At 35.7% G+C, this 12,010-nt stretch overlaps 1 long non-coding RNA gene across 1 annotated transcript in view; it reads left to right on the top strand.

Annotated features, from left to right (window-relative positions):
* The first annotated feature begins 8,192 nt into the window (after positions 1 to 8,192).
* LOC129032478 (uncharacterized) overlaps positions 8,193 to 12,010 on the top strand; it is a 31,382-nt gene continuing 27,564 nt past the window's right edge. The window contains exons 1-2 of the long non-coding RNA XR_008501366.1: positions 8,193 to 8,284; positions 9,204 to 9,394. This is a non-coding gene — a long non-coding RNA (uncharacterized LOC129032478). The remainder of the gene's footprint in view (positions 8,285 to 9,203; positions 9,395 to 12,010) is intronic.

Below are 12,010 nucleotides of genomic sequence, written 5' to 3'. Positions count from 1 at the left end.
ATCCTTGGGAACAGTAGTGATGCTCTTTAATTCATTTTTAATAATAATTGTCTTCTTCCTTTTTTATAGTTACTTGGCAAAAAGTTCATAAACTTTATTGATGTTTTCAAAGAATTAGCTTAAAAAATATTTTTTGAGAAAGGGCCTTACTCTGTCACTCAGGCTGGAGTGCAGTGGTGTGATCATGGCTAACTGTATCCTTGACCTCCTGGGCTCAAGCAATCCTCCCACCTGAGTCTCCTGAGGTGCTGGGACCATTGGTGCACACCACCATGCCTGGCTATTTTTTTTATATTTATTTTTATTTTGTAGAGACAGGGCTTCACTATGTTGCTTACTCTGGTCTCAAACTCCTGGGCTCAAGTGATCCTCCCATCTCGGCCTCTCAAAGTGCTGGGATTATAGGTGTGAGCCACAGTGCCAGGACAGAATTAGCTTTTGTTTTCATTAATTTTTACTATTGTTTTCCTATTTTCAAGTTCATTGTTCTGCTCAAATTTTTATTACTTATTTTCTCTTGTTTGCTTTTTAGACTTAGATGCTCTTTCTTCTTTAGTTTACTTATGTGGAAATTTAGATGAGTGGGTTTAGATCTTTCTTCTTTTCTAATATATACATTTAATGCTATAAACTGTCTTCTAACTACTGCTTTGGTTCAATCCCTCAAATTTTGATAAATTGTATTACAATTTTTCTTTAATTCAAATACTGTTTATTTTATCTTGGGATTTCATTGACCAATGTTATTTAAAAGTGTGTTGTAAATAACCCCATTAAAAAGGGGGCGAAAGACATTAACAGACAATCCTCAAAAGAAGACATACAAGAGGCCAATAAACATAATAAAAGTTCAATATCATTAATCATCAAAGAAATGCAAATCGAAATCACAGTGAGGTAACATTACACACCAATCAGAATGGCTATTACTAAAAAGTCAGAAAACATATCCTAGCAAGGAAGCAGACAAAAGGAAACCCTAATACAAGACTTGTGGGAATCTAAATTAGTTCAGCCACTGTGGAAAAGTCTGGAGATTTCTCAAAGAACTTAAAATAAAGCTATCATTCAACCCAGCAATTCCATTACTGGGTATATATCCAAAATAAATAAATCATTCTACCCAAAAGACACGCACATGTTCGTGGCAGCACGATTCACAGTAGAAAAGACATGGAATCAACCTAGGTGCCCATCAGTGGTGGACTGGATAAAGAATATATGATATATGTACACCATGGAATATAGTATACAATCATAAAAAAGAATGAAATCATGTCCTTTGCGGAAGTGTGGATGCAACTTGAGGCCATTGTCCTAAGTGAATTAATACACAAATAGAAAACCAAATACCACATGTTCTCACTTATAAGTGGGAGCTAAACATTGGGTACTCATGAACATAAAGATGGGAGAAATAGACACTGGAAGCTATGTGGGGGTGGGAAGCGGGAAATGGTTTAAAAACCACCTACTGGCTACTATGCTCACAATCTGATTATGGGATCATTTGTACCCCAAACCTCAGCATCATGTTGTATACCCATGTAATAAACCTGCACATGTACTCCCTGAATCTAAAATAGAAGTAGAAATTAAAATTATAAAAAATAAATAAATAAAAGTGCGTTGATATGGTCTTATTTCTGAGATCTCTATTCTGTTCCATTGGTCTATGCGTCTGTTTTGGTATCAGTACCATGCTGTTTTGGTTACAGTAGCCTTGTAGTACAGTTTGAAGTTGGGTAGCGTAATGCCTACAGCTTTTTTTTTTTTTTTTTTTTTTTTGCTTAGTATTGTCTTGGCTATACAAGCTCTTTTGTAGTTCCATATCAATTTTAAGGTAGTTTTTTTCTAATTCTGTGAAGCATGTCAATAGTAATTTAATGGGAATAGCATTGAATCTATAAACTACTTTGAGCAGTATGGCCATTTCATGATATTGATTCTTTCTATCCATGATCATGCAATGTTTTTCCATTTGTTTGTGTCATCTTTTATTTCCTTGAGCAGTGGTTTGTAGCTCTCCTTGGAAAGGTCCTTCACATCCCTTTTTAGCTGTATTCCTGGGTATTTTGTTCTCTTTGTAGCAATTGTGAATGGGAGTTCATTCATGATTTGGCTCTCTGTTTGTCTATTGTTGGTGTAAAGGAATGCTTATGATTTTTGCACATTGATTTTGTAGCCTAAGACTTTGCTAAAGTTGCTTATCAGCTTAAGGAGCTTTTGGGCTAAGAAAATGGGATTTTCTAGATATAAGATTATATCTTCTGCAAGCAGAGACAATTTGACTTCCTCTCTTCCTATTTGAATACACCTTATTTCTTTCTGTTGCCTGATTGCCCTGGCCAGAACTTCCAGTGCTATGTTGAATAGGAGTGGTGAGAGAGGGCATCCTTGTCTTGTGCTGATTTTCAAAGGGAATGCTTCCAGCTTTTGCCCATTCAGTATGATATTGGCTGTGGGTTTATCATAAGTGTCTCTTACTATTTTGAGATATGTTCGATCAATAGCTAGTTTATTGAGAGTTTTTAACATGAAGGGATGTTGAATTGATCGAAGGCCTTTTCTGCATCTATTGAAATAATCATGTGGTTTTTGTCATTAGTTCTGTTTATGTGATGAATTACATTAATTGATTTGCGTATGTTGAACCAGCCTTGTATCCCAGGGAGAAAGCTGACTTGATTGTGGTGGATAAGCTTTTTGATGTGCTGCTGGAGTCAGTTTGCCAGTATTTTATTGAAGATTTTCACATTGATGTTCATCAGGGATATTGATCTTCAACAAACCTGACTAAAACAAGTAATGAGGAAAGGATTACTTATTTAATAAATGGTGCTGGGAAAACTGGCTAGCCATATTCAGAAAACTGAAATTGGACCCCTTCCTTATACCTCATACAAAAAGTTAACTCAAGATTGATAAAAGACTTAAATCCAAAACCCAAAACCATAAAAACCCTAAAAGAAAATCTGGGCACTACCATTCAGAACATAGGCATGGGCAAAGACTTCATGACAAAAATGCCAAAAGCAATTGCAATAAAAGCTAAAATTGACAAATGAGATCTAATTAAACTGAAGAGCTTCTGCACAGCAAAAGAAACTATCATCAGAGTGAACACACAACTTACAGAATGGGGGAATACTTTTGCAATCTACCCACCTGACAAAGGTCTAATATCCAGAATCTACAAGAAACTTAAACACATTTACAAGAAAAAAGCAAACAACCCCACCCAAAAGTGGGCAAATGACATGAACAGACATTCTCAAAAGAAGACATTCATATGACCAACAAACATATGAAAAAAAGCTCAACATCACTGATCATTAGAGACATGCAAATCAAAACCACAATGAGAAAGCATCTCACACCAGTTAGAATGGCAATTATTAAAAAGTCAAGAAACAGCAGATGCTGGTGAGGCTGTGGAGAAATAGGAACGCTTTTACACTGTTGGTGGGGATGTAAATTAGTTCAACCGTTGTAAAAGAAAGTGTGGCGATTCCTTGAGGATCTAGAACCAGAAATACCATTTGACCCAGCAATCCCATTACTTGGTATATACCCAAGAGAATATAAACCATTCTATTACAAAGATACATGCATGTATATATTCATTGCAGCACTATTCACAATAGCAGAGACATGGAATGAACCCAACTGCCCATCAATGATAGACTGAATATAGAGAATGTGATACATATACACAATGGAATACTATGCAGCCATAAAAAGGAATGAGATCATTCCTTTGCAGGACATGGATGAAGCTGGAAGCCATCATCCTCAGCAAACTGTCACAGGAACAGAAAACCAAACACCGCATGCTCTCACTCCTAAGTGGGAACTGAACAATGAGAACACGTGGACACAGGGAGGTGAACAACACACACTGGGGCCTGTTAAGGGAGTGCAGGGAGGGAGAGCATCAGGATAAATAGCTAATGCATGCAGGGCTTAATACCTAGGTGATGGGTTGATAGGTGCAACACACCACCATGGCAACAAACCACCATGTGCAGGTTTTCCTATGTAAAGAACCTGCACATCCCGCACATATATCCTGGAACTTTAAAAAAAGGTGTATTGTTTAATTTCCAAATATTTGATGATTTTTCAGATATCTTTCTTTCTGTTATTGATCTCTAGTTTTAATTCCATTGTTGTCTGAGCTGATACTTTGTGTGATATCTATACTTTTAAATTTGGTAAGATGTGCTTTATGGCCCAGAATGTGATCTAACTTGTTGAACATTTTGTGTGATCCAAAGAAGAAAGTATATTCTAGTGTTGTTGAATAGCATATTCCACAAATGCCAGTTAGATAAAATTAATTGATATTGCTGTTTAGGTCAACTAAATCTTTACTGATTTTCTGCCTGCTTGATCTATCAATTGCTGAAAGATAGATGTTTAAGTCTCCAACTATAATATTAAGTTTATCTATTCTGCCTTAAAGTTCTATCAGTTTTTGCCTCACATAGTTTGATGCTCTATTGTTAGGATTGTTGTGACTTTTTGGATAATCAGTCCCTTTATCATTTAATCATTGCCTTTTTTATCCATGGCATTTTTCTTATTCTGAAGTCTGCATTGACTCAAATTAATCGAGTTACTTCAGCTTCCTTTGGATCAGTGTTAGCATGGTATATCTTTTTTCATCCCTTTACATTTATCCTATCAGAGTCTATATGTAAAGTAAATTTCTTGTGTGCAACATATAGTTCAGTTCTGTTTGTTAATTCACTCTGACAATGTGTATCTTTTAATTATATATGGATCATTTGTCTTTAAAGTGATTATTAATATACTTGGATTAATATCAACCATGTTTTACTGTTTTTTATTTGTTGCCAAAAGCTGTCTTTTCTGCCTTCTTTCATTTTAATTGAGCATTTTATATAATTCCATTTTCTTTTCTCTCTTAGCGTATTATCTTACTTTTACAAATATTGTTAGTGGTTGTCCCAGAGTTTACAATATAAAATTTCAACAAATCTAAGTTCACCTTCAAATAAAAGTATTCCATTTCACATGTAGTCCTGATTTGTCCCTTGCATCTCTTGTGACGTTGCTGTCATTCTTCTAGTTATCCAGAAGATAGAAATTGTTATTATTTAGTAACAATAAATACACAATAAATAGTTATCTTTTAATCAATTAAGAATATGAAAAATAAAATATTTAATTTTTCTTTATTTATTATTCTCCCTTGCTCTTCCTTTTTAATGTAGCGTAAAGTATCTGGCTTACATAGCTTTCATTCTATCTAAAGACAATCTTTACACATTTTTTATGTGATAGATATGCTGGCAATGAAGTCCCTCAGTTTTTGTTTTATAAAATATTTTTCTTTCATTTATGAAGGATAATGTATTTTGATATAGAATTCCAGGTTTTTTTTCTTTTAACACTTTAAGTATTTTGCTTTTTGTTACTTTAAATATTTTAAATATTGCTTGCATAGTTTCTGGTGAGAAGTCCGCTGTAATTATCATCCTTGTTCCTGTATAGGTAAAGCATTTTATTTCTTTCTGGTGACTTTCAAGATTTTCTCTTTGCATTTGGCTTTCTGCAGCTTGAATATGTCTATAGATAGTTTTTGTTTTTGGAGGGAGGAGAGGGAGGTTATTTATTCTGTGGATTATCTCTGAGCTTCCTTGAGCTGTGGTTTGTTGTCTATAATTAATTTTGGAAATTTCTTGGCCATTATTACTTCAAATATTTCTTTTGTCTCATTTTCTCTTTCTTTTATTCTGGCATTCTGTAATATTCCATGTTTTGAAATTGTCCCATAACTATTGGCTATTCTGTTTTATTCTGTTTGTTTGTTTGTTTTTCTTTTTCATCTTGTCTTCTCCTTGCATTTTAGTTCAGGAAGTTCTGCTTATGTTTCTTTAAGGTCACTGATTATTTCCTTGGGTTGAGTCTACCGATGAGCCCATCAGATAATCTTCACCACTCTTGCTCTGTTTTAGATTTCTAGCATCACCATCAATTCACCAAAATTACCATCTAAGTCAGGAATGTCCAAGATTTTGGCTTCCCTGGGCCACATTGAGAGAAAAAGAATTGTATTGGGCCACACATAAAATACACTAATGATAGCTGATGAGCTTAAAAAAAATATTGCAAAAATATTTTAAGAAAGTTTACAAATTTGTGTTGGGGCTCATTCAAGCCATCCTGGGCTGCATGTAGCCTGTTGGGCCACAGGTTGGACAAGCTTGATCTAAGTGTTGCTGCTAGTTAGTAGTTCCAATGGCTTTTGCTCCAGATGATCTTGGCTTTGGGTTCCAGTTTGCCCTGGGACCTACGTTCTCAGATGGGTTTTTAAAAAGTCACTGATTTTCATTTTATATGGCCCAATCTAAAAATCTCTGCCCTAGAAGTTTGCACTAAAATATACTGGAAAAAAAAAAGATTAATTCAGAACTTTAGGATCTCTGTACCAGGAATTTAGGATTTAAAAACTCAGGAGTTGTGTGATTTTGGGGGTGAAGGGTGCATATACATCTTTCTTTTTTTAAACTGATTTAAAACTGAAATTGATCATGTCTTTCAATTATAAGCGTAAGCAACAAAGCACAATAGTATTGGCAATAGCTGTGACATTGTTACCAATGGAACTCACACATATTTTCTTATTACATTTATAGTTTTTTCTAATAAATTAAAATATCATTTATGCTGAACCCTTTGAAAAATATACTAGTTAGTAAACTCACCACTTGATCTTATTATCTAAAGCATTAGTGAAGATGCAGACATATAACTAAACCACGAATTTGCTTAAATATTTCTTTCACTAACTGTATTTTTATTTTATAACCACATTTTTATTTTAGTCTGGCATGACCTGTACTAGAGTTCTGACCTACAGAACTATAATTACCTGTTGTTTTAAGCCACTAAGTTTGTTCTACTTTGTTACAGCAGCAATACTAAACTGATACACAAAGCATCCCTGTACTTCATCAAAATATCAATGTTGTCCATGACACACAAAGAACCCAGCTGTAGTTTAATTCAGCATCACAGTCCCAGCATGTTTTAAAACATGTTCCAGGTAAAGATCTTCTTCCTTAAGGCACTTTATTGCTTCAGACCTCTGTGGTTTGCTTCTTTCCCAAAAATCCTTGAATGTTTGGCCCCCTTAAACATTAACTTGAGTTTTCAGCATTCAATTCACTTATTCATCCAGCACTATTTGATTGTCTGCTGGGTGCCAGTCATGGGGCTAAGCTCTGCAGGTACAAGGATGAATAGGACTCTGACCACATTCTCAGTATGAGGGGGAAATAAACGTGATGGAAATAAATGTTATGGAATGAAATAATTGATGATCATTAAGACACCCCAAATTTTGGCACCGAAAATGATGATTCCATCTATGTTAATAAAGGCATAAAACAATTGTAATAAATTTCTACCTTATCTCTTCCAATTTGGTTCCTAAATTTTCTAACTCTATGTCCGTGGCTGATTATGACAACTCAATTTTTTTTTTTCTGAAAACAACTATGATGCATATATAAACTCAGGCTCCTAACTCAAGAGTAGCTTTTAAGGAATTGATTGCCATAAGCAATCAATTGAACGTAAACTTATGTCATTGAAGAATGCATATGGGTGGAAAGGTTGTACTAGCAAAATCTAATGAGGAAAATGATGTATTAGAAATACAGAAGAGTGATGACTTGTTCTGAGTATGCCTGTTAGGTTGAAATAAATTGTCTTCTGTTATAATCTCAATATCCTTCAGTAAGAGTAACTCTGAAAATGTATGTTGGTGCCAAAGCAACATCACTGTGTATTCTTTATGATAATATGTTTTTAAAGTAATAATCAGGGGACCATGAAACTCTTTAAACACATGTTAGAATTAGGGAGTGGTAGAAATCTAAATTAGGCTGTTGGAATGTTGCAGTATTCCTACCAGATAATAGAAAGTCCATAGGCAATTATATGAAGAGACAATTCTTGAAAAACAGAGTCGTGATTTTTTTCTTGGCATACACTTTCTAATTAGTTTTACTTTAGCACCTTTCTTTTTTCTAGTTTGCCAAAATGTACTATCTTTTATTTACAGCTTTTGGTCCCAGGATTATTCAACCTAGCTCATAAAAGAAAACAATATTGCATTTCTAAGTACTTGCTCCTAGAATTGGCAAGTTTAGTCGAGAAAAGCTGGAATGCCGTTAAAACAACACCCTGTCATCTTTCAATCTGTCCTTAGCTGAAGTTAAAATCCCACTCATTCTGCATGATCCAGGTAAAGATATTCTTCTTTAAGGCACTTTACTGCTTCAGGCCTCCGTGGTTTGCTTCTTACCCTAAAAATCCTTAAATGTTTGGCACCCATAAACATTAACTTGAGTTTTCAGCATTCAATTCACTCATTCATCCAACACTATTTGATTGTCTGCTGGGTGCCAGTCATGGGGCTAAGCTCTGCAGGTATAAGGATGAATAGGACTCTGACCACATTCTCAGTATAAGAGGGAAATAAACGTAAAAAGCAATAGTTATAGTACACTCTGATAAGCACTGTCATAAAACTTGGAAGATTATCACACATGGACAATTATAAAATTATGGAGATGTGTTCTCTCTTTAGCTGTTATTTAAGTCCCTAAAATGCTTTATGCTTTATCTCCCTGTATTACCATGCTGATCTGTTCATAATGCCTGTTCTTAAGTAAGTCTTCTTGATAGAATGTTTTTCTCTTACTGTGCTCTTCTCTTATTTTTTCCCCATTCTTTCCATTTCTTACTGTGAACAGTAAGAAGGCATTTCTTCTCAGTTAGCCCAGTACTACTACTTTGAGTTAGCAGAGGGTAGTGGTTAAAAAATCAGGCTCAGGGTAGAGATTACCTGCATTTGAATCTAGGTCCAGCCACTGGATAGCCTTTTAATATAGGCAAGTTATGCAAACTCACAGTGCCCAAATTTCCTCATCTGCAGAATGATGAGGAATAGCACCTATTCCATAGTGTTCTTGTTAGGATGAAATGAGATACTGTGCGTAAAGTGCTTGGCATATAATAAGCACTGTGCAAATAGTGGCATTATTATTTGACAGCAGAACAGAGGCCAGCCATTTCTTCAGTTTATAATTTAGGGCCAAATAGAATGCTATTAATAAGAAATTTATTGTTTTTATTTTTGATTGCACATGACTGCTGGGGAGCCTCTGTAGCATAGAGTCAGTAGCCCCTTAACAAGAACCAAAATGGAGGGTATGGATGAGGCTCAGATCATCACCACCTGGAGAATAGAGACAGTGCCTGAGTCGCCAGGAAATCTGTCCCCTGCTCATCCCAGAATCCCCGAGGTTTGACTTTTTAAGAGAACATGTGACAGATAATGCCATCTGAGAAGGTAAGCAGCAGATTTTCTAAGTGGTAGAATTGAGATTTGAGTCTTTGGCTTTCTGACTTTAAAACATGGTTTTTTTCCCTCTATAATTAAACTATGTTCCCAGTGGGACAAGGATCCAATGAATGAGTACATAGGAAAGGGACTTGTACAAGAGATGCTGTGATAAAGTGGTCTTAGCAAGAATTGGGAGCAGACATGGGAGTGTGGGATGTCATCTGTTGCCTAGGGCAATGACGATGTAGAACAGGGACGATATTTCTCAGTAGTGCTGCCGTATGCTTAGATACACCCTAAGCTTTGTTGGTATGAAGTAGTCTGTAAGATGATTGGTTGTTGGTGAAACCACAATCAGTATTTGCCTTTAAATTATACCGTGCTGGTATTCAATATTTACTCTGCTGGAGTGTCATATAGATTTGCTTTTTCCTCTCAATGTTGTGACACTACATTGCCTGAAATTCTAATACATTATTAGTGTTTTAAAAGAGCATGTCATTTTATATTCATATTAATTAAATTCTGATATTGTTAAGGATCACACAAGGGTGTCAAGACAAGACAGAATTCATACAATGCACTTCCTACAGTGCTCTTGGCCAAAGGGCTCTCTCCACTGGCAGCACCTTGTTACAACAGCCCCACCTTCCTGCGTTCCCACAGCCTGGACCCTGAGGGCTGCATGGAGCCAGGCTCCTGTATGGCATGGGTTTGGGGAGGAAGCCAGACAGTGTTCTTAGCAGGAATATAAATTGTGTGAGGAGTCATAAAAACTAGAAAAGGAATGTGTTGTTCAGTAGTTGAAGATGTGCTGGGGCCTTGGTTTAACTATTTTAAACCCTTGGGAGGATTTGGAAAATGAATTGAGAGCTGGTTTGTTATTTTTGCTCTCATGGGTCTTTCTTCGTATGTCTTTTTAACAAGCACAACGGGTTTAGAAATCCTTTCTCTAGTGATGTTTACTTCTTTTCTACTTGGGAAACATTCTAAGGCTCACAGTGGTACTTATGGCACCCCAGCACATCTCCCCACCTCTTATCCCCCATCCCTCCCAATCTAAAAAGAAAGAAAAGGAAAAGCTACTGACTGCACCTGAAGCTTTGTCAAAACTCTTTGGCACAATTCAGTGCCTGCAAATGTTACAGGAGGGTGTGCAGATAGATGCAAAAGGGCATTAGTCAAATCAAGAGAATGCTATTCAACCGAGACTCATTTCCAGCTCTCTGTTGTGTAGTTGCCTTGAGAATAATTATGTGCAAGCACTGCTTGGATCATATGGTGACCTGGCTAGGGGAAGAAGATTCTGGGAATAAACAGCAGCTAAGCAGCAACAGCGCTTGCCGTCTGTTTAAATAACGCTCTGTAAAATCTTCAGGTAGCCTGTCTAAACCCTGGGATTTTATTTTCTTCAGGGCTACTAACCACCTCTCTGTGCTACCAAACTACAGGAGAAGTCTTTGCATTTTATCTTTTAAAAACCTGCTTCTCACCCCTCCCTAAATACAACTACCATCACGGTTTTTCATGATTATCTCTGACTCTTTTAACATTTGCATGTGATTAGTTTTCTTTCATTATTTACTAGCCTTGAATGAATCTGTAGTCTTTTATATTTTATAGATATTATATAAAATACATCATATTTGTTTCATAAAGATCTTGTTTTTCAACACTAATGACTGTAGATGCCTAGTTTTTGCAGCATGCTAAATCTTAATCTCAATTTTGTATTTTCTGATTAAAATCATCTCCTTAAAAAATCAATAAAAGAGAGAAAGAACACTTTTATTTTTCCAGGTGCTCTCAGGTTGATCTTGTACAGTAGGAAGGTACAAGTGTTCACATATATTTGTCCAATCTGGAAAAATTTATTACACATTCTGATTCTGAGTGAAAATACAGAATTACTATCTTTAACTTTCAGGAAGCAAGGACCATAGTAGCATTTTTTTTTTTGCTAATGGAAAATATCCATTATTCCATAATTTTTGGAGCCTCCTGCCGAATTTGTTGGAGCACGAATAGAGCTCTGCTTTTATCTTTCATGGTGCTTCAATCTTTGCTCTCTTTCTTGGCTTTGGAGAAGTGTACAGTTGTTTTTTCCTTCTTTTTTTCTCAGTCCTTCTCTGAAATTCTTGGATGGCTTGTCTGCCTCTGTTCACTGTTTTATGGCTTTAGAGATCAATTTTATATCTCCTGCCCTGACATCTCTCATGAGCTCCAGGTCTACATTTTCACGTACCTGGTTTAATTTCCACCTTAGACTTGGCCTGTCTAACATTGACTGAGCTCACATCTTCCTCACTCCATCTTTTAGCATATTTGTGCCAAAGTTGTTTGCTGCCTCCTTTAGTCAGGATCCAGAGGGCTTTACTAAGATTTCTATCATTTATCTTGATTGTGCCTGATTTAAAAAATCATTTAAATAATAAACTAATCTTACTTTTAATTCTAAATCTTCCTGGGTGGGTTTGAATTCAAAAGTTTATTTTGTTTATTCAAAATCCACTGTCAGAAAATTTTCACTTGTGTTGAAGTTTTAAGAAAAACTGCAAAGTATGAAAAAACTTAAAAATATATACTTTCTACATGCTTAAAAGGGTCTTAGAAATCATTTGG

This window comes from Pongo pygmaeus, chromosome 2 (assembly GCF_028885625.2).
Source record: "Pongo pygmaeus isolate AG05252 chromosome 2, NHGRI_mPonPyg2-v2.0_pri, whole genome shotgun sequence".
Lineage (NCBI taxonomy): Eukaryota > Metazoa > Chordata > Mammalia > Primates > Hominidae > Pongo > Pongo pygmaeus.
Note: the sequence above shows the minus strand (reverse complement) of the source record. Positions and strands in the feature narration are given on the sequence as shown.